Genomic DNA, 23,901 nt, shown 5'->3' on the forward strand with positions numbered 1-23,901 from the left:
TTTTCCCAATATAGGCCTCTTAACGCTCAGAATGTCCAATTGCAGTTTCTACAGAAAGAGTGTTTCAGAACGGCTCAATCAAAAGTAAGGTTCAACTCTGTTAGTTGAATGCACAGAACAGAAAGAAGTTTCATACAATGCTTCTGTGTAGTTTATATTTGAACATATTCTTTTTTCCACTATTACCCACTTAGCACTACGAATGTCCAGTTGCATTTTCTACAGACAGAATGTTTCAAAACTGCTCAATCAAAAGTATGGTTTAACTCAGTTAGCTGTATGCTCAGATCAGAAAGAAGTTTCACAGAATGCTTCTGTGTAGTTTATATTTGAATATATTCCTTTTTCCACTACTACGCTCTTAGCGCTCCAAATGTCCAGTTGCATTTTCAACAGAAAGAGTGTTCAGATCTGCTCAATCAAAAGTATGGTTTAACTCTGTTAGCTGAATGCACAGATCAGAAAGAAGTTTCACCGAATGATTCTGTGTAGTTTATATTTGAAGACATTCCTTTTTCCACTATTACCCTCTTAGCGCTCCGAATCTCCACTTGCATTTTCTACAAAAAGAGTGTTTCATAACTGCTCAATCAAAAATATGTTTTATCTCTGTTAACTGAATTTACAGATCAGAAATAAGTTTCACAGAATGCATCTGTGTAGTTTTTATTTGAAGATATTCTTTTTCCCAATGTAGGCCTCTTAGCGCTTAGCATGTCCAATTGCAGTTTCTACAGAAAGAGTGTTTCAGAACGGCTCAATCAAAAGTAAGGTTCAACTCTGTTAGTTGAATGCACAGAACAGAAAGAAGTTTCATACAGTGCTTCTGTGTAGTTTATATTTGAACATATTCTTTTTTCCACTATTACCCACTTAGCGCTACGAATGTCCAGTTGCATTTTCTACAGACAGAGTGTTTCAAAACTGCTCAATCAAAAGTATGGTTTAACTCTGTTAGCTGAATGCTCAGATCAGAAAGAATTTTCACAGAATGCTTCTGTGTAGTTTATATTTGAATATATTCTTTTTTCCACTACTACTCTCTTAGCGCTCCAAATGTCCAGTTGCATTTTCTACAGAAAGAGTGTTCAGATCTGCTCAATCAAAAGTATGGTTTAACTCTGTTAGCTGAATGCACAGATCAGAAAGAAGTTTCACAGAATGATTCTGTGTAGTTTATATTTGGAGACATTCCTTTTTCCACTATTACCCTCTTAGCGCTCCGAATCTCCACTTGCATTTTCTACAGAAAGAGTGTTTCAGAACGGCTCAATCAAAACTAAGGTTCAACTCTTTTAGTTGAACAAACAGAACAGAAAGAAGTTTCACACAATTCTTCTGTGTAGTTTTTATTTGTAGACATTCTTTTTCCCAATATAGGCCTCTTAACGCTCAGAATGTCCAATTGCAGTTTCTACAGAAAGAGTGTTTCAGAACGGCTCAATCAAAAGTACGGTTCAACTCTGTTAGTTGAATGCACAGAACAGAAAGAAGTTTCATACAATGCTTCTGTGTAGTTTATATTTGAACATATTCTTTTTTCCACTATTACCCACTTAGCACTACGAATGTCCAGTTGCATTTTCTACAGACAGAATGTTTCAAAACTGCTCAATCAAAAGTATGGTTTAACTCAGTTAGCTGTATGCTCAGATCAGAAAGAAGTTTCACAGAATGCTTCTGTGTAGTTTATATTTGAATATATTCCTTTTTCCAATACTACGCTCTTAGCGCTCCAAATGTCCAGTTGCATTTTCAACAGAAAGAGTGTTCAGATCTGCTCAATCAAAAGTATGGTTTAACTCTGTTAGCTGAATGCACAGATCAGAAAGAAGTTTCACCGAATGTTTCTGTGTAGTTTATATTTGAAGACATTCCTTTTTCCACTATTACCCTCTTAGCGCTCCGAATCTCCACTTGCATTTTCTACAAAAAGAGTGTTTCATAACTGCTCAATCAAAAATATGTTTTATCTCTGTTAACTGAATTTACAGATAAGAAATAAGTTTCACAGAATGCATCTGTGTAGTTTTTATTTGAAGATATTCTTTTTCCCAATGTAGGCCTCTTAGCGCTTAGCATGTCCAATTGCAGTTTCTACAGAAAGAGTGTTTCAGAACGGCTCAATCAAAAGTAAGGTTCAACTCCGTTAGTTGAATGCACAGAACAGAAAGAATTTTCACAGAATGCTACTGTGTAGTTTATATTTGAATATATTCCTTTTTCCACTATTACCCTCTTAGCGCTCGGAATGTACACTTGCATTTTCTACAGAAAGAGTGTTCAGAACTGCGCAATCAAAAGTATGGTTTAACTCTGTTAGCTTAGTGAACATACCAGAAATAAGTTTCACACAATTCTTCTGTGTAGTTTTTATTTGAAGGTATTATTTTTCCCAATATAGGCCTCTTAGCGCTCAGAATGTCCAATTGCAGTTTCTACAGAAAGAGTGTTTCAGAAAGGCTCAATCAAAAGTAAGGTTCAACTCTGTTAGTTGAATGCACAGAACAGAAAGATGTTTCATACAATGCTTCTGTGTAGTTTATATTTGAAAATATTCTTTTTTCCACTATTACCCACTTAGCGCTACGAATGTCCAGTTGCATTTTCTACAGACAGAGTGTTTCAAAACTGCTCAATCAAAGGTATCGTTTAACTCTGTTAGCTGAATGCTCAGATCAGAAAGAAGTTTCACAGAATGCTTCTGTGTAGTTTATATTTGAATATATTCCTTTTTCCACTACTACGCTCTTAGCGCTCCAAATGTCCAGTTGCATTTTCTACAGAAAGAGTGTTCAGATCTGCTCAATCAAAAGTATGGTTTAACTCTGTTAGCTGAATGCACAGATCAGAAAGAAGTTTCACCGAATGATTCTGTGTAGTTTATATTTGAAGACATTCCTTTTTGCACTATTACCCTCTTAGCGCTCCGAATCTCCACTTGCATTTTCTACAAAAAGAGTGTTTCATAACTGCTCAATCAAAAATATGTTTTATCTCTGTTAACGGAATTTACAGATCAGAAATAAGTTTCACAGAATGCATCTTTGTAGTTTTTATTTGAAGATATTCTTTTTCCCAATGTAGGCCTCTTAGCGCTTAGCATGTCCAATTGCAGTTTCTACAGAAAGAGTGTTTCAGAACGGCTCAATCAAAAGTAAGGTTCAACTCTGTTAGTTGAATGCACAGAACAGAAAGAATTTTCACAGAATGCTACTGTGTAGTTTATATTTGAATATATTCCTTTTTCCACTATTACCCTCTTAGCGCTCCGAATGTCCACTTGCATTTTCTACAGAAAGAGTGTTCAGAACTGCGCAATCAAAAGTATGGTTTAACTCTGTTAGCTTAATGAACATATCAGAAATAAGTTTCACACAATGCTTCTGTGTAGTTTTTATTTGAAGGTATTATTTTTCCCAATATTGGCCTCTTAGCGCTCAGAATGTCCAATTGCAGTTTCTACAGAAAGAGTGTTTCAGAAAGGCTCAATCAAAAGTAAGGTTCAACTCTGTTAGTTGAATGCACAGAACAGAAAGTAGTTTCATACAATGCTTCTGTGTAGTTTATATTTGAACATATTCTTTTTTCCACTATTACCCACTTAGCGCTACGAATGTCCAGTTGCATTTTCTACAGACAGAGTGTTTCAAAACTGCTCAATCATAAGTATGGTTTAACTCTGTTAGCTGAATGCTCAGATCAGAAAGAAGTTTCACAGAATGCTTCTGTGTAGTTTATATTTGAATATATTCCTTTTTCCACTACTACTCTCTTAGCGCTCCAAATGTCCAGTTGCATTTTCTACAGAAAGAGTGTTCAGATCTGCTCAATCAAAAGTATGGTTTAACTCTGTTAGCTGAATGCACAGATCAGAAAGAACTTTCACAGAATGATTCTGTGTAGTTTATATTTGGAGACATTCCATTTTCCACTATTATCCTCTTAGCGCTCCGAATCTCCACTTGCATTTTCTACAGAAAGAGTGTTTCAGAACGGCTCAATCAAAACGAAGGTTCAATTCTTTTAGTTGAACAAACAGAACAGAAAGAAGTTTCACACAATTCTTCTGTGTAGTATTTATTTGTAGACATTCTTTTTCCCAATATAGGCCTCTTAGCGCTCAGAATGTCCAATTGCAGTTTCTACAGAAAGAGTGTTTCAGAACGGCTCAATCAAAAGTAAGGTTCAACTCTGTTAGTTGAATGCACAGAACAGAAAGAAGTTTCATACAATGCTTCTGTGTAGTTTATATTTGAACATATTCTTTTTTCCACTATTACCCACTTAGCGCTACGAATGTCCAGTTGCATTTTCTACAGACAGAGTGTTTCAAAACTGCTCAATCAAAAGTATGGTTTAACTCTGTTAGCTGAATGCTCAGATCAGAAAGATGTTTCACAGAATGCTTCTGTGTAGTTTATATTTGAATATATTCCTTTTTCCACTACTACGCTCTTAGCGCTCCAAATGTCCAGTTGCATTTTCTACAGAAAGAGTGTTCAGATCTGCTCAATCAAAAGTATGGTTTAACTCTGTTAGCTGAATGCACAGATCAGAAAGAAGTTTCACCGAATGATTCTGTGTAGTTTATATTTGAAGACATTCCTTTTTCCACTATTACCCTCTTAGCGCTCCGAATCTCCACTTGCATTTTCTACAAAAAGAGTGTTTCATAACTGCTCAATCAAAAATATTTTTTATCTCTGTTAACTGAATTTACAGATCAGAAATAAGTTTCACAGAATGCATCTGTGTAGTTTTTATTTGAAGATATTGTTTTTCCCAATGTAGGCCTCTTAGCGCTTAGCATGTCCAATTGCACTTTCTACAGAAAGAGTGTTTCAGAATGGCTCAATCAAAAGTAAGGTTCAACTCTGTTAGTTGAATGCACAGAACAGAAAGAATTTTCACAGAATGCTACTGTGTAGTTTATATTTGAATATATTCCTTTTTCCCCTATTACACTCTTAGCGCTCCGAATGTCCACTTGCATTTTCTACAGAAAGAGTGTTCAGAACTGCGCAATCAAAAGTATGGTTTAACTCTGTTAGCTTAATGAACATATCAGAAATAAGTTTCAAACAATGCTTCTGTGTAGTTTTTATTTGAAGATATTATTTTTCCCAATATAGGCCTCTTAGCGCTCAGAATGTCCAATTGCAGTTTCTACAGAAAGAGTGTTTCAGAAAGGCTCAATCAAAAGTAAGGTTCAACTCTGTTAGTTGAATGCACAGAACAGAAAGAAGTTTCATACAATGCTTCTGTGTAGTTTATATTTGAACATATTTTTTTCCACTATTACCCACTTGGCGCTACGAATGTCCAGTTGCATTTTCTACAGACAGAGTGTTTCAAAACTGCTCAATCAAAAATATGTTTAACTCTGTTAGCTGAATGCTCAGATCAGAAAGAAGTTTCACAGAATGCTTCTGTGTAGTTTATATTTGAATATATTCCTTTTTCCACTACTACTCTCTTAGCGCTCCAAATGTCCAGTTGCATTTTCTACAGAAAGAGTGTTCATATCTGCTCAACCAAAAGTATGGTTTAACTCTGTTCGCTGAATGCACAGATCAGAAAGAAGTTTCACAGAATTATTCTGTGTAGTTTATATTGGGAGACATTCCTTTTTCCACTATTACCCTCTTAGCGCTCTGAATCTCCACTTGCATTTTCTACAGAAAGAGTGTTTCAGAACGGCTCAATCAAAACTAAGGTTCAACTCTTTTAGTTGAACAAACAGAACAGAAAGAAGTTTCACACAATTCTTCTGTGTAGTTTTTATTTGTAGACATTCTTTTTCCCAATATAGGCCTCTTAGCGCTCAGAATGTCCAATTGCAATTTCTACAGAAAGAGTGTTTCAGAACGGCTCAATCAAAAGTAACGTTCAACTCTGTTAGTTGAACAAACAGAACAGAAAGAAGTTTCATACAATGCTTCTGTGTAGTTTATATTTGAACATATTCTTTTTTCCACTATTACCCACTTAGCGCTACGAATGTCCAGTTGCATTTTCTACAGACAGAGTGTTTCAAAACTGCTCAATCAAAAGTATGGTTTAACTCTGTTAGCTGAATGCTCAGATCAGAAAGAAGTTTCACAGAATGATTCTGTGTAGTTTATATTTGAATATATTCCTTTTTCCATTACTACTCTCTTAGCGCTCCAAATGTCCAGTTGCATTTTCTACAGAAAGAGTGTTCAGATATGCTCAATCAAAAGTATGGTTTAACTCTGTTAGCTGAATGCACAGATCAGAAAGAAGTTTCACAGAATGATTCTGTGTAGTTTATATTTGGAGACATTCCTTTTTCCACTATTACCCTCTTATCGCTCCGAATCTCCACTTGCATTTTCTACAGAAAGAGTGTTTCAGAACGGCTCAATCAAAACTAAGGTTCAACTCTTTTAGTTGAACAAACCGAACAGAAAGAAGTTTCACACAATTCTTCTGTGTAGTTTTTATTTGTAGACATTCTTTTTCCCAATATAGGCCTCTTAGCGCTCAGAATGTCCAATTGCAGTTTCTACAGAAAGAGTGTTTCAGAACGGCTCAATCAAAAGTAAGGTTCAACTCTGTTAGTTGAATGCACAGAACAGAAAGAAGTTTCATACAATGCTTCTGTGTAGTTTATATTTGAACATATTTTTTTTCCACTATTACCCACTTAGCGCTACGAATGTCCAGTTGCATTTTCTACAGACAGAGTGTTTCAAAACTGCTCAATGAAAAGTATGGTTTAACTCTCTTAGCTGAATGCTCAGATCAGAAAGAAGTTTCACAGAATGCTTATGTGTAGTTTATATTTGAATATATTCCTTTTTCCACTAATACGCTCTTAGCGCTCCAAAAGTCCAGTTGCATTTTCAACAGAAAGAGTGTTCAGATCTGCTCCACCAAAAGTATGGTTTAACTCTGTTAGCTGAATGCACAGATCAGAAAGAAGTTTCACCGAATGATTCTGTGTAGTTTATATTTGAAGACATTCCTTTTTCCACTATTACCCCCTTAGCGCTCCGAATCTCCACTTGCATTTTCTACAAAAAGAGTGTTTCATAACTGCTCAATCAAAAATATGTTTTATCTCTGTTAACTGAATTTACAGATCAGAAATAAGTTTCACAGAATGCATCTGTGTAGTTTTTATTTGAAGATATTCTTTTTCCCAATGTAGGCCTCTTAGCGCTTAGCATGTCCAATTGCAGTCTCTACAGAAAGAGTGTTTCAGAACGGCTCAATCAAATGTAAGGTTCAACTCTGTTAGTTGAATGCACAGAACAGAAAGAATTTTCACAGAATGCTACTGTGTAGTTTATATTTGAATATATTCCTTTTTCCACTATTACCCTCTTAGCGCTCCGAATGTCCACTTGCATTTTCTACAGAAAGAGTGTTCAGAACTGCGCAATCAAAAGTATGGTTTAACTCTGTTAGCTTAATGAACATATCAGAATTAAGTTTCACACAATGCTTCTGTGTAGTTTTTATTTGAAGATATTATTTTTCCCAATATAGGCCTCTTAGCGCTCAGAATGTCCAATTGCAGTTTCTACAGAAAGAGTGTTTCAGAAAGGCTCAATCAAAAGTAAGGTTCAACTCTGTTAGTTGAATGCACAGAACAGAAAGAAGTTTCATACAATGCTTCTGTGTAATTTATATTTGAACATATTCTTTTTTCCACTATTACCCACTTAGCGCTACGAATGTCCAGTTGCATTTTCTACAGACAGAGTGTTTCAAAACTGCTCAATCAAAAGTATGGTTTAACTCTGTTAGCTGAATGCTCAGATCAGAAAGAAGTTTCACAGAATGCTTCTGTGTAGTTTATATTTGAATATATTCCTTTTTCCACTACTACTCTCTTAGCGCTCCAAATGTCCAGTTGCATTTTCTACAGAAAGAGTGTTCAGATCTGCTCAATCAAAAGTATGGTTTAACTCTGTTAGCTGAATGCACAGATCAGAAAGAAGTTTCACAGAATGATTCTGTGTAGTTTATATTTGGAGACATTCCTTTTTCCACTATTACCCTCTGAGCGCTCTGAATCTCCACTTGCATTTTCTACAGAAAGAGTGTTTCAGAACGGCTCAATCAAAACTAAAGTTCAAATCTTTTAGTTGAACAAACAGAACAGAAAGAAGTTTCACACAATTCTTCTGTGTAGTTTTTATTTGTAGACATTCTTTTTCCCAATATAGGCCTCTTAGCGCTCAGAATGTCCAATTGCAGTTTCTACAGAAGGAGTGTTTCAGAACGGCTCAATCAAAAGTAACGTTCAACTCTGTTAGTTGAATGCACAGAACAGAAAGAAGTTTCATACAATGCTTCTGTGTAGTTTATATTTGAACATATTATTTTTTCCACTATTACCCACTTAGCGCTACGAATGTCCAGCTGCATTTCCTACAGACAGAGTGTTTCAAAACGGCTCAATCAAAAGTATGGTTTAACTCTGTTATCTGTATGCTCAGATCAGAAAGAAGTTTCACAGAATGCTTCTGTGTAGTTTATATTTGAATATATTCCTTTTTCCACTACTACGCTCTTAGCGCTCCAAATGTCCAGTTGCATTTTCAACAGAAAGAGTGTTCAGATCTGCTCAATCAAAAGTATGGTTTAACTCTGTTAGCTGAATGCACAGATCAGAAAGAAGTTTCACCGAATGATTCTGTGTAGTTTATATTTGAAGACATTCCTTTTTCCACTATTACCCTCTTAGCGCTCCGAATCTCCACTTGCATTTTCTACAAAAAGAGTGTTTCATAACTGCTCAATCAAAAATATGTTTTATCTCTGTTAACTGAATTTACAGATCAGAAATAAGTTTCACAGAATGCATCTGTGTAGTTTTTATTTGAAGATATTCTTTTTCCCAATGTAGGCCTCTTAGCGCTTAGCATGTCCAATTTCAGTTTCTACAGAAAGAGTGTTTCAGAACGGCTCAATCAAAAGTAAGGTTCAACTCTGTTAGTTGAATGCACAGAACAGAAAGAATTTTCACAGAATGCTACTGTGTAGTTTATATTTGAATATATTCCTTTTTCCACTATTACCCTCTTAGCGCTCCGAATGTCCACTTGCATTTTCTACAGAAAGAGTGTTCAGAACTGCGCAATCAAAAATATGGTTTAACTCTGTTAGCTTAATGAACATATCAGAAATAAGTTTCACACAATGCTTCTGTGTAGTTTTTATTTGAAGATATTATTTTTCCCAATAGAGTCCTCTTAGCGCTCAGAATGTCCAATTGCAGTTTCTACAGAAAGAGTGTTTCAGAAAGGCTCAATCAAAAGTAAGGTTCAACTCTGTTAGTTGAATGCACAGAACAGAAAGAAGTTTCATACAATGCTTCTGTGTAGTTTATATTTGAACATATTCTTTTTTCCACTATTACCCACTTAGCGCTACGAATGTCCAGTTGCATTTTCTACAGACAGAGTGTTTCAAAACTGCTCAATCAAAAGTATGGTTTAACTCTGTTAGCTGAATGCTCAGATCAGAAAGAAGTTTCACAGAATGCTTCTGTGTAGTTTATATTTGAATATATTCCTTTTTCCACTACTACTCTCTTAGCGCTCCAAATGTCCAGTTGCATTTTCTACAGAAAGAGTGTTCAGGTATGCTCAATCAAAAGTATGGTTTAACTCTGTTAGCTGAATGCACAGATCAGAAAGAAGTTTCACAGAATGATTCTGTGTAGTTTATATTTGGAGACATTCCTTTTTCCACTATTACCCTCTTAGCGCTCCGAATCTCCACTTGCATTTTCTACAGAAAGAGTGTTTCAGAACGGCTCAATCAAAACTAAGGTTCAACTCTTTTAGTTGAACAAACAGAACAGAAAGAAGTTTCACACAATTCTTCTGTGTAGTTTTTATTTGTAGACATTCTTTTTCCCAATATAGGCCTCTTAGCGCTCAGAATGTCCAATTGCAGTTTCTACAGAAAGAGTGTTTCAGAACGGCTCAATCAAAAGTAACGTTCAACTCTGTTAGTTGAATGCACAGAACAGAAAGAAGTTTCATACAATGCTTCTGTGTAGTTTATATTTGAACATATACTTTTTTCCACTATTACCCACTTAGCGCTACGAATGTCCAGTTGCATTTCCTACAGACAGAGTGTTTCAAAACTGCTCAATCAAAAGTATGGTTTAACTCTGTTATCTGTATGCTCAGATCAGAAAGAAGTTTCACAGAATGCTTCTGTGTAGTTTATATTTGAATATATTCCTTTTTCCACTACTATGCTCTTAGCGCTCCAAATGTCCAGTTGCATTTTCAACAGAAAGAGTGTTCAGATCTGCTCAATCAAAAGTATGGTTTAACTCTGTTAGCTGAATGCACAGATCAGAAAGAAGTTTCACCGAATGATTCTGTGTAGTTTATATTTGAAGACATTCCTTTTTCCACTATTACCCTCTTAGCGCTCCGAATCTCCACTTGCATTTTCTACAAAAAGAGTGTTTCATAACTGCTCAATCAAAAATATGTTTTATCTCTGTTAACTGAATTTACAGATCAGAAATAAGTTTCACAGAATGCATCTGTCTAGTTTTTATTTGAAGATATTCTTTTTCCCAATGTAGGCCTCTTAGCGCTTAGCATGTCCAATTGCAGTTTCTACAGAAAGAGTGTTTCAGAACGGCTCAATCAAAAGTAAGGTTCAACTCTGTTAGTTGAATGCACAGAACAGAAAGAATTTTCACAGAATGCTACTGTGTAGTTTATATTTGAATATATTCCTTTTTCCACTATTACCCTCTTAGCGCTCCGAATGTCCACTTGCATTTTCTACAGAAAGAGTGTTCAGAACTGCGCAATCAAAAGTATGGTTTAACTCTGTTAGCTTAATGAACATATCAGAAATAAGTTTCACACAATGCTTCTGTGTAGTTTTTATTTGAAGATATTATTTTTCCCAATAGAGGCCTCTTAGCGCTCAGAATGTCCAATTGCAGTTTCTACAGAAAGAGTGTTTCAGAAAGGCTCAATCAAAAGTAAGGTTCAACTCTGTTAGTTGAATGCACAGAACAGAAAGAAGTTTCATACAATGCTTCTGTGTAATTTATATTTGAACATATTCTTTTTTCCACTATTACCCTCTTAGCGCTACGAATGTCCAGTTGCATTTTCTACAGACAGCGTGTTTCAAAACTGCTCAATCAAAAGTATGGTTTAACTCTGTTAGCTGAATGCTCAGATCAGAAAGAAGTTTCACAGAATGCTTCTGTGTAGTTTATATTTGAATATATTACTTTTTCCACTAGTACTCTCTTAGCGCTCCAAATGTCCAGTTGCATTTTCTACAGAAAGAGTGTTCAGATCTGCTCAATCAAAAGTATGGTTTAACTCTGTTAGCTGAATGCACAGATCAGAAAGAAGTTTCACAGAATGATTCTGTGTAGTTTATATTTGGAGACATTCCTTTTTCCACTATTACCCTCTTAGCGCTCCGAATCTCCACTTGAATTTTCTACAGAAAGAGTGTTTCAGAACGGCTCAATCAAAACTAAGGTTCAACTCTTTTAGTTGAACAAACAGAACAGAAAGAAGTTTCACACAATTCTTCTGTGTAGTTTTTATTTGTAGACATTCTTTTTCCCAATATAGGCCTCTTAGCGCTCAGAATGTCCAATTGCAATTTCTACAGAAAGAGTGTTTCAGAACGGCTCAATCAAAAGTAAGGTTCAATTCTGTTAGTTGAATGCACAGAACAGAAAGAAGTTTCATACAATGCTTCTGTGTAGTTTATATTTGAACATATTCTTTTTTCCACTATTACCCACTTAGCGCTAAGAATGTCCAGTTACATTTTCTACAGACAGATTGTTTCAAAACTGCTCAATCAAAAGTATGGTTTAACTCTGTTAGCTGAATGCTCAGATCAGAAAGAAGTTTCACAGAATGCTTCTGTGTAGTTTATATTTGAATATATTCCTTTTTCCACTACTACTCTCTTAGCGCTCCAAATGTCCAGTTGCATTTTCTACAGAAAGAGTGTTCAGATCTGCTCAATCAAAAGTATGTTTTAACTCTGTTAGCTGAATGCACAGATCAGAAAGAAGTTTCACAGAATGATTCTGTGTAGTTTATATATGGAGACATTCCTTTTTCCACTATTACCCTCTTAGCGCTCCGAATCTCCACTTGCATTTTCTACAGAAAGTGTGTTTCAGAACGGCTCAATCAAAAATAAAGTTCAACTCCTTTAGTTGAACAAACAGAACAGAAAGAAGTTTCACACAATTCTTCTGTGTAGTTTTTATTTGTAGACATTCTTTTTCCCAATATAGGCCTCTTAGCGCTCAGAATGTCCAATTGCAGTTTCTACAGAAAGAGTGTTTCAGAACGGCTCAATCAAAAGTAACGTTCAACTCTGTTAGTTGAATGCACAGAACAGAAAGAAGTTTCATACAATGCTTCTGTGTAGTTTATATTTGAACATATTCTTTTTTCCACTATTACCCACTAAGCGCTACGAATGTCCAGTTGCATTTCCTACAGACAGAGTGTTTCAAAACTGCTCATTCAAAAGTATGGTTTAACTCTGTTAGCTGAATGCTCAGATCAGAAAGAAGTTTCACAGAATGTTTCTGTGTAGTTTATGTTTGAATATATTCCTTTTTCCACTACTACGCTCTTAGCGCTCCAAATGTCCAGTTGCATTTTCAACAGAAAGAGTGTTCAGATCTGCTCAATTAAAAGTATGGTTTAACTCTGTTAGCTGAATGCACAGATCAGAAAGAAGTTTCACCGAATGATTCTGTGTAGTTTATATTTGAAGACATTCCTTTTTCCACTATTACCCTCTTAGCGCTCCGAATCTCCACTTGCATTTTCTACAAAAAGAGTGTTTCATAACTGCTCAATCAAAAATATGTTTTATCTCTGTTAACTGAATTTACAGATCAGGAATAAGTTTCACAGAATGCATCTGTGTAGTTTTTATTTGAAGATATTCTTTTTCCCAATGTAGGCCTCTTAGCGCTTAGCATGTCCAATTGCAGTTTCTACAGAAAGAGTGTTTCAGAACGGCTCAATCAAAAGTAAGGTTCAACTCTGTTAGTTGAATGCACAGAACAGAAAGAATTTTCACAGAATGCTACTGTGTAGTTTATATTTGAATATATTCCTTTTTCCACTATTACCCTCTTAGCGCTCCGAATGTCCACTTGCATTTTCTACAGAAAGAGTGTTCAGAACTGCGCAATCAAAAGTGTGGTTTAACTCTGTTAGCTTAATGAACATATCAGAAATAAGTTTCACACAATGCTTCTGTGTAGTTTTTATTTGAAGATATTATTTTTCCCAATATAGGCCTCTTAGCGCTCAGAATGTCCAATTGCAGTTTCTACAGAAAGAGTGTTTCAGAAAGGCTCAATCAAAAGTAAGGTTCATCTCTGTTAGTTGAATGCACAGAACAGAAAGAAATTTCATACAATGCTTCTGTGTAGTTTATATTTGAACATATTCTTTTTCCCACTATTACCCACTTAGCGCTACGAATGTCCAGTTGCATTTTCTACAGACAGAGAGTTTCAAAACTGCTCAATCAAAAGTATGGTTTAACTCTGTTAGCTGAATGCTCAGATCAGAAAGAAGTTTCACAGAATTCTTCTGTGTAGTTTATATTTGAATATATTCCTTTTTCCACTACTACTCTCTTAGCGCTCCAAATGTCCGGTTGCATTTTCTACAGAAAGAGTGTTCAGATCTGCTCAATCAAAAGTTTGGTTTAACTCTGTTAGCTGAATGCACAGATCAGAAAGAAGTTTCACAGAATGATTCTGTGTAGTTTATATTTGGAGGCATTCCTTTTTCCACTATTACCCTCTTAGCGCTCCGAATCTCCACTTGCATTTTCTACAGAAAGAGTGTTTCAGAACGGCTCAATCAAAACTGAAGTTCAACTCTTTTAGTTGAACAAACAGAACAGAAAGAAGTTTCACACAATTCTTCTGTGTAGTTTTTATTTGTAGATATTCTTTTTCCCAATATAGGCCTCTTAGCGCTCAGAATGTCCAATTGCAGTTTCTACAGAAAGAGTGTTTCAGAACGGCTCAATCAAAAGTAAGGTTCAACTCTGTTAGTTGAATGCACAGAACAGAAAGAAGTTTCACAGAATGCTTCTGTGTAGTTTATATTTGAACATATTCTTTTTTCCACTATTACCCACTAAGCGCTACGAATGTCCAGTTGCATTTTCTACAGACAGAGTGTTTCAAAACTGCTCAATCAAAAGTATGGTTTAACTCTGTTAGCTGAATGCTCAGATCAGAAAGAAGTTTCACAGAATGTTTCTGTGTAGTTTATATTTGAATATATTCCTTTTTCCACTACTACGCTCTTAGCGCTCCAAATGTCCAGTTGCATTTTCTACAGAAAGAGTGTTCAGATCTGCTCAATCAAAAGTATGGTTTAACTCTGTTAGCTGAATGCTCAGATCAGAAAGAAGTTTCACAGAATGCTTCTGTGTAGTTTATATTTGAATATATTCCTTTTTCCACTACTACGCTCTTAGCGCTCCAAATGTCCAGTTGCATTTTCTACAGAAAGAGTGTTCAGATCTGCTCAATCAAAAGTATGGTTTAACTCTGTCAGCTGAATGCACAGATCAGAAAGAAGTTTCACCGAATGATTCTGTGTAGTTTATATTTGAAGACATTCCTTTTTCCACTATTACCCTCTTAGCGCTCCGAATCTCCACTTGCATTTTCTACAAAAAGAGTGTTTCATAACTGCTCAATCAAAAATATGTTTTATCTCTGTTAACTGAATTTACAGATCAGAAATAAGTTTCACAGAATGCATCTGTGTAGTTTTTATTTGAAGATATTCTTTTTCCCAATGTAGGACTCTTAGCGCTTAGCATGTCCAATTGCAGTTTCTACAGAAAGAGTGTTTCAGAACGGCTGAATCAAAAGTAAGGTTCAACTCCGTTAGCTGAATGCACAGAACCGTAAGAGTTTTCACAGAATGCTACTGTGTAGTTTATATTTGAATATATTCCTTTTTCCACTATTACCCTCTTAGCGCTCCGAATGTCCACTTGCATTTTCTACAGACAGAGTGTTCAGAACTGCGCAATCAAAAGTATGGTTTAACTCTGTTAGCTTAATGAACATATCAGAAATAAGTTTCACACAATGCTTCTGTGTAGTTTTTATTTGAAGATATTATTTTTCCCAATAGAGGCCTCTTAGCGCTCAGAATGTCCAATTGCAGTTTCTACAGAAAGAGTGTTTCAGAAAGGCTCAATCAAATGTAAGGTTCAACTCTGTTAGTTGAATGCACAGAACAGAAAGAAGTTTCATACAATGCTTCTGTGTAGTATATATTTAAACATATTCTTTTCTCCTATATTACCCACTTAGCGCTAGGAATGTCTAGTTGCATTTTCTACAGACAGAGTGTTTCAAAACTGCTCAATCAAAATAATGGTTTAACTCAGTTAGCTGAATGCTCAGATCAGAAAGAAGTTTCACAGAATGCTTCTGTGTAGTTTATATTTGAATATATTCCTTTTTCCACTACTACTCTCTTAGCGCTCCAAAAGTCCAGTTGCATTTTCTACAGAAAGAGTGTTCAGATCTGCTCAATCAAAAGTATGGTTTAACTCTGTTAGCTGAATGCACAGATCAGAAAGAAGTTTCACAGAATGATTCTGTGTAGTTTACATTTGGAGACATTCCTTTTTCCACTATTACCCTCTTAGCGCTCCGAATGTCCACTTGCATTTTCTACAGAAAGAGTGTTTCAGAACGGCTCAATCAAAACTAAGGTTCAACTCTTTTAGTTGAACAAACAGAACAGAAAGAAGTTTCACACAATTCTTCTGTGTAGTTTTTATTTGTAGACATTCTTTTTCCCAATATAGGCCTCTTAGCGCTCAGAATGTAAAATTGCAGTTTCTACAGAAAGAGTGTTTCAGAACGGCTCAATCAAAAGTAAGGTTCAACTCTGTTAGTTGAATGCACAGAACAGCAAGAAGTTTCACAGAATGCTTCTGTGTAGTTTATATTTGAACATATTCTTTTTTCCACTATTACCCACTTAGCGCTACGAATGTCCAGTTGCATTTTCTACAGACAGAGTGTTTCAAAATTGCTCAATCAAAAGTATGGTTTAACTCTGTTAGCTGAATGCTCAGATCAGAAAGAAGTTTCACAGAATGCTTCTGTGTAGTTTATATTTGAATATATTCCTTTTTCCACTACTACGCTCTTAGCGCTCCAAATGTCCAGTTGCATTTTGTACAGAAAGAGTGTTCAGATCTGCTCAATCAAAAGTATGGTTTAACTCTGTTAGCTGAATGCACAGATCAGAAAGAAGTTTCACCGAATGATTCTGTGTAGTTTATATTTGAAGACATTCCTTTTTCCACTATTACCCTCTTAGCGCTCCGAATCTCCACTTGCATTTTCTACAAAAAGAGTGTTTCATAACTGCTCAATCAAAAATATGTTTTATCTCTGTTAACTGAATTTACAGATCAGAAATAAGTTTCACAGAATGCATCTGTGTAGTTTTTATTTGAAGATATTCTTTTTCCCAATGTAGGCCTCTTAGCGCTTAGCATGTCCAATTGCAGTTTCTACAGAAAGAGTGTTTCAGAACGGCTCAATCAAAAGTAAGGTTCAAATCTGTTAGCTGAATGCACAGAACAGTAAGAGTTTTCACAGAATGCTACTGTGTAGTTTATATTTGAATATATTCCTTTTTCCACTATTACGCTCTTAGCGCTCCGAATGTCCACTTGCATTTTCTACAGAAAGAGTGTTCAGAACTGCGCAATCAAAAGTATGGTTTAACTCTGTTAGCTTAATGAACATATCATAAATAAGTTTCACACAATCCTTCTGTGTAGTTTTTATTTGTAGATATTATTTTTCCCAATATAGGCCTCTTAGCGCTCAGAATGTCCAATTGCAGTTTCTACAGAAAGAGTGTTTCAGAAAGGCTCAATCAAAAGGAAGGTTCAACTCTGTTAGTTGAATGCACAGAACAGAAATAAATTTCATACAATGCTTCTGTGTAGGTTATATTTGAAGATATTCTTTTTTCCACTATTCCCCACTTGGCGCTACGAATGTCCAGTTGCATTTTCTACAGACAGAGTGTTTCAAAACTGCTCAATCAAAAGTATGGTTTAACTCTGTTAGCTGAATGCTCAGATCAGAAAGAAGTTTCACAGAATGCTTCTGTGTAGTTTATATTTGAATATATTCCTTTTTCCACTACTACTCTCTTAGCGCTCCAAATGTCCAGTTGCATTTTCTACAGAAAGAGTGTTCAGATCTGCTCAATCAAAAGTATGTTTTAACTCTGTTAGCTGAATGCACAGATCAGAAAGAAGTTTCACAGAATGATTCTGTGTAGTTTATATTTGGAGACATTCCTTTTTCCACTATTACCCTCTTAGCGCTCCGAATCTCCACTTGCATTTTCTACAGAAAGAGTGTTTCAGAACGGCTCAATCAAAACTAAGGTTCAACTCTTTTAGTTGAACAAACAGAACAGAAAGAAGTTTCACACAATTCTTCTGTGTAGTTTTTATTTGTAGACATTCTTTTTCCCAATATAGGCCTCTTAGCGCTCAGAATGTCCAATTGCAGTTTCTACAGAAAGAGTGTTTCAGAACGGCTCAATCAAAAGTAAGGTTCAACTCTGTTAGTTGAATGCACAGAACAGAAAGAAGTTTCATACAATGCTTCTGTGTAGTTTATATTTGAACACATTATTTTTTCCACTATTACCCACTTAGCGCTACGAATGTCCAGTGGCATTTTCTACAGACAGAGTGTTTCAAAACTGCTCAATCAAAAGTATGGTTTAACTCTGTTAGCTGAATGCTCAGATCAGAAAGAAGTTCCACAGAATGCTTCTGTGTAGTTTATATTTGAATATATTCCTTTTTCCACTACTACGCTCTTAGCGCTCCAAATGTCCAGTTGCATTTTCTACAGAAAGAGTGTTCAGATCTGCTCAATCAAAAGTATGGTTTAACTCTGTTAGCTGAATGCACAGATCAGAAAGAAGTTTCACCGAATGATTCTGTGTAGTTTATATTTGAAGACATTACTTTTTCCACTATTACCCCCTTAGCGCTCCGAATCTCCACTTGCATTTTCTACAAAAAGAGTGTTTCATAACTGCTCAATCAAAAATATGTTTTATCTCTGTTAACTGAATTTACAGATCAGAAATAAGTTTCAAAGAATGCATCTGTGTAGTTTTTATTTGAAGATATTCTTTTTCCCAATGTAGGCCTCTTAGCGCTTAGCATGTCCAATTGCAGTTTCTACAGAAAGAGTGTTTCAGAACGGCTGAATCAAAATTAAGGTTCAACTCTGTTAGCTGAATGCACAGAACAGTAAGAGTTTTCACAGAATTCTACTGTGTAGTTTATATTTGAATATATTCCTTTTTCCACTATTACCCTCTTAGCGCTCCGAATGTCCACTTGCATTTTCTACAGAAAGAGTGTTCAGAACTGCGCAATCAAAAGTATGGTTTAACTCTGTTAGCTTAATGAACATATCAGAAATAAGTTTCACACAATGCTTCTGTGTAGTTTTTATTTGAAGATATTATTTTTCCCAATAGAGGCCTCTTAGCGCTCAGAATGTCCAATTGCAGTTTCTACAGAAAGAGTGTTTCAGAAAGGCTCAATCAAAAGTAAGGTTCAACTCTGTTAGTTGAATGCACAGAACAGAAAGAAGTTTCATACAATGCTTCTGTGTAGTTTATATTTGAACATATTCTTTCTCCAATATTACCAACTTAGCGCTACGAATGTCTAGTTGCATTTTCTACAGACAGAGTGTTTCAAAACTGCTCAATCAAAATAATGGTTTAACTCAGTTAGCTGAATGCTCAGATCAGAAAGAAGTTTCACAGAATGCTTCTGTGTAGTTTATATTTGAATATATTCCTTTTTCCACTACTACTCTCTTAGCGCTCCAAAAGTCCAGTTGCATTTTCTACAGAAAGAGTGTTCAGATCTGCTCAATCAAAAGTATGGTTTAACTCTGTTAGCTGAATGCACAGATCAGAAAGAAGTTTCACAGAATGATTCTGTGTAGTTTATATTTGGAGACATTCCTTTTTCCACTATTACCCTCTTAGCGCTCCGAATGTCCACTTGCATTTTCTACAGAAAGAGTGTTTCAGAACGGCTCAATCAAAACTAAGGTTCAACTCTTTTAGTTGAACAAACAGAACAGAAAGTAGTTTCACACAATTCTTCTGTGTAGTTTTTATTTGTAGACATTCTTTTTCCCAATATAGGCCTCTTAGCGCTCAGAATGTCCAATTGCAGTTTCTACAGAAAGAGTGTTTCAGAACGGCTCAATCAAAAGTAAGGTTCAACTCTGTTAGCTGAATGCACAGAACAGCAAGAAGTTTCACAGAATGCTTCTGTGTAGTTTATATTTGAACATATTCTTTTTTCCACTATTACCCACTTAGCGCTAGGAATGTCCAGTTGCATTTTCTACAGACAGAGTGTTTCAAAATTGCTCAATCAAAAGTATGGTTTAACTCTGTTAGCTGAATGCTCAGATCAGAAAGAAGTTTCACAGAATGCTTCTGTGTAGTTTATATTTGAATATATTCCTTTTTCCACTACTACGCTCTTAGCGCTCCAAATGTCCAGTTGCATTTTCTACAGAAACAGTGTTCAGATCTGCTCAATCAAAAGTATGGTTTAACTCTGTTAGCTGAATGCACAGATCAGAAAGAAGTTTCACCGAATGATTCTGTGTAGTTTATATTTGAAGACATTCCTTTTTCCACTATTACCCTCTTAGCGCTCCGAATCTCCACTTGCATTTTCTACAAAAAGAGTGTTTCATAACTGCTCAATCAAAAATATGTTTTATCTCTGTTAACTGAATTTACAGATCAGAAATAAGTTTCACAGAATGCATCTGTGTAGTTTTCATTTGAAGATATTCTTTTTCCCAATGTAGGCCTCTTAGCGCTTAGCATGTCCAATTGCAGTTTCTACAGAAAGAGTGTTTCAGAACGGCTCAATCAAAAGTAAGGTTCAAATCTGTTAGCTGAATGCACAGAACAGTAAGGGTTTTCACAGAATGCTACTGTGTAGTTTATATTTGAATATATTCCTTTTTCCACTATTACCATCTTAGCGCTCCGAATGTCCATTTGCATTTTCTACAGAAAGAGTGTTCAGAACTGCGCAATCAAAAGTATGGTTTAACTCAGTTAGCTTAATGAACATATCAGAAATAAGTTTCACACAATGCTTCTGTGTAGTTTTTATTTGAAGATATTTTTTTTCCCAATAGAGGCCTCTTAGCGCTCAGAATGTCCAATTGCAGTTTCTACAGAAAGAGTGTTTCAGAAAGGCTCAATCAAAAGTAAGGTTCAACTCTGTTTGTTGAATGCACAGAACAGAAAGAAGTTTCATACAATGCTTCTGTGTAGTTTATATTTGAACATATTCTTTTCTCCACTATTACCCACTTAGCGCTACGAATGTCCAGTTGCATTTCCTACAGACAGAGTGTTTCAAAACTGCTCAATCAAAAGTATGGTTTAACTCTGTTAGCTGAATGCTCAGATCAGAAAGAAGTTTCACCGAATGATTCTGTGTAGTTTATATTTGAAGACATTCCTTTTTGCACTATTACCCTCTTAGCGCTCCGAATCTCCACTTGCATTTTCTACAAAAAGAGTGTTTCATAACTGCTCAATCAAAAATATGTTTTATCTCTGTTAACGGAATTTACAGATCAGAAATAAGTTTCACAGAATGCATCTTTGTAGTTTTTATTTGAAGATATTCTTTTTCCCAATGTAGGCCTCTTAGCGCTTAGCATGTCCAATTGCAGTTTCTACAGAAAGAGTGTTTCAGAACGGCTCAATCAAAAGTAAGGTTCAACTCTGTTAGTTGAATGCACAGAACAGAAAGAATTTTCACAGAATGCTACTGTGTAGTTTATATTTGAATATATTCCTTTTTCCACTATTACCCTCTTAGCGCTCCGAATGTCCACTTGCATTTTCTACAGAAAGAGTGTTCAGAACTGCGCAATCAAAAGTATGGTTTAACTCTGTTAGCTTAATGAACATATCAGAAATAAGTTTCACACAATGCTTCTGTGTAGTATTTATTTGAAGGTATTATTTTTCCCAATATTGGCCTCTTAGCGCTCAGAATGTCCAATTGCAGTTTCTACAGAAAGAGTGTTTCAGAAAGGCTCAATCAAAAGTAAGGTTCAACTCTGTTAGTTGAATGCACAGAACAGAAAGTAGTTTCATACAATGCTTCTGTGTAGTTTATATTTGAACATATTCTTTTTTCCACTATTACCCACTTAGCGCTACGAATGTCCAGTTGCATTTTCTACAGACAGAGTGTTTCAAAACTGCTCAATCATAAGTATGGTTTAACTCTGTTAGCTGAATGCTCAGATCAGAAAGAAGTTTCACAGAATGCTTCTGTGTAGTTTATATTTGAATATATTCCTTTTTCCACTACTACTCTCTTAGCGCTCCAAATGTCCAGTTGCATTTTCTACAGAAAGAGTGTTCAGATCTGCTCAATCAAAAGTATGGTTTAACTCTGTTAGCTGAATGCACAGATCAGAAAGAACTTTCACAGAATGATTCTGTGTAGTTTATATTTGGAGACATTCCATTTTCCACTATTATCCTCTTAGCGCTCCGAATCTCCACTTGCATTTTCTACAGAAAGAGTGTTTCAGAACGGCTCAATCAAAACGAAGGTTCAATTCTTTTAGTTGAACAAACAGAACAGAAAGAAGTTTCACACAATTCTTCTGTGTAGTATTTATTTGTAGACATTCTTTTTCCCAATATAGGCCTCTTAGCGCTCAGAATGTCCAATTGCAGTTTCTACAGAAAGAGTGTTTCAGAACGGCTCAATCAAAAGTAAGGTTCAACTCTGTTAGTTGAATGCACAGAACAGAAAGAAGTTTCATACAATGCTTCTGTGTAGTTTATATTTGAACATATTCTTTTTTCCACTATTACCCACTTAGCGCTACGAATGTCCAGTTGCATTTTCTACAGACAGAGTGTTTCAAAACTGCTCAATCAAAAGTATGGTTTAACTCTGTTAGCTGAATGCTCAGATCAGAAAGATGTTTCACAGAATGCTTCTGTGTAGTTTATATTTGAATATATTCCTTTTTCCACTACTACGCTCTTAGCGCTCCAAATGTCCAGTTGCATTTTCTACAGAAAGAGTGTTCAGATCTGCTCAATCAAAAGTATGGTTTAACTCTGTTAGCTGAATGCACAGATCAGAAAGAAGTTTCACCGAATGATTCTGTGTAGTTTATATTTGAAGACAGTCCTTTTTCCACTATTACCCTCTTAGCGCTCCGAATCTCCACTTGCATTTTCTACAAAAAGAGTGTTTCATAACTGCTCAATCAAAAATATGTTTTATCTCTGTTAACTGAATTTACAGATCAGAAATAAGTTTCACAGAATGCATCTGTGTAGTTTTTATTTGAAGATATTGTTTTTCCCAATGTAGGCCTCTTAGCGCTTAGCATGTCCAATTGCACTTTCTACAGAAAGAGTGTTTCTGAATGGCTCAATCAAAAGTAAGGTTCAACTCTGTTAGTTGAATGCACAGAACAGAAAGAATTTTCACAGAATGCTACTGTGTAGTTTATATTTGAATATATTCCTTTTTCCCCTATTACACTCTTAGCGCTCCGAATGTCCACTTGCATTTTCTACAGAAAGAGTGTTCAGAACTGCGCAATCAAAAGTATGGTTTAACTCTGTTAGCTTAATGAACATATCAGAAATAAGTTTCAAACAATGCTTCTGTGTAGTTTTTATTTGAAGATATTATTTTTCCCAATATAGGCCTCTTAGCGCTCAGAATGTCCAATTGCAGTTTCTACAGAAAGAGTGTTTCAGAAAGGCTCAATCAAAAGTAAGGTTCAACTCTGTTAGTTGAATGCACAGAACAGAAAGAAGTTTCATACAATGCTTCTGTGTAGTTTATATTTGAACATATTTTTTTCCACTATTACCCACTTGGCGCTACGAATGTCCAGTTGCATTTTCTACAGACAGAGTGTTTCAAAACTGCTCAATCAAAAATATGTTTAACTCTGTTAGCTGAATGCTCAGATCAGAAAGAAGTTTCACAGAATGCTTCTGTGTAGTTTATATTTGAATATATTCCTTTTTCCACTACTACTCTCTTAGCGCTCCAAATGTCCAGTTGCATTTTCTACAGAAAGAGTGTTCATATCTGCTCAATCAAAAGTATGGTTTAACTCTGTTCGCTGAATGCACAGATCAGAAAGAAGTTTCACAGAATTATTCTGTGTAGTTTATATTGGGAGACATTCCTTTTTCCACTATTACCCTCTTAGCGCTCTGAATCTCCACTTGCATTTTCTACAGAAAGAGTGTTTCAGAACGGCTCAATCGAAACTAAGGTTCAACTCTTTTAGTTGAACAAACAGAACAGAAAGAAGTTTCACACAATTCTTCTGTGTAGTTTTTATTTGTAGACATTCTTTTTCCCAATATAGGCCTCTTAGCGCTCAGAATGTCCAATTGCAATTTCTACAGAAAGAGTGTTTCAGAACGGCTCAATCAAAAGTAACGTTCAACTCTGTTAGTTGAACAAACAGAACAGAAAGAAGTTTCATACAATGCTTCTGTGTAGTTTATATTTGAACATATTCTTTTTTCCACTATTACCCACTTAGCGCTACGAATGTCCAGTTGCATTTTCTACAGACAGAGTGTTTCAAAACTGCTCAATCAAAAGTATGGTTTAACTCTGTTAGCTGAATGCTCAGATCAGAAAGAAGTTTCACAGAATGATTCTGTGTAGTTTATATTTGAATATATTCCTTTTTCCATT

Source organism: Symphalangus syndactylus, chromosome 24 (genome assembly GCF_028878055.3).
Source record: "Symphalangus syndactylus isolate Jambi chromosome 24, NHGRI_mSymSyn1-v2.1_pri, whole genome shotgun sequence".
In the NCBI taxonomy this organism is placed as follows: Eukaryota; Metazoa; Chordata; class Mammalia; order Primates; family Hylobatidae; genus Symphalangus; species Symphalangus syndactylus.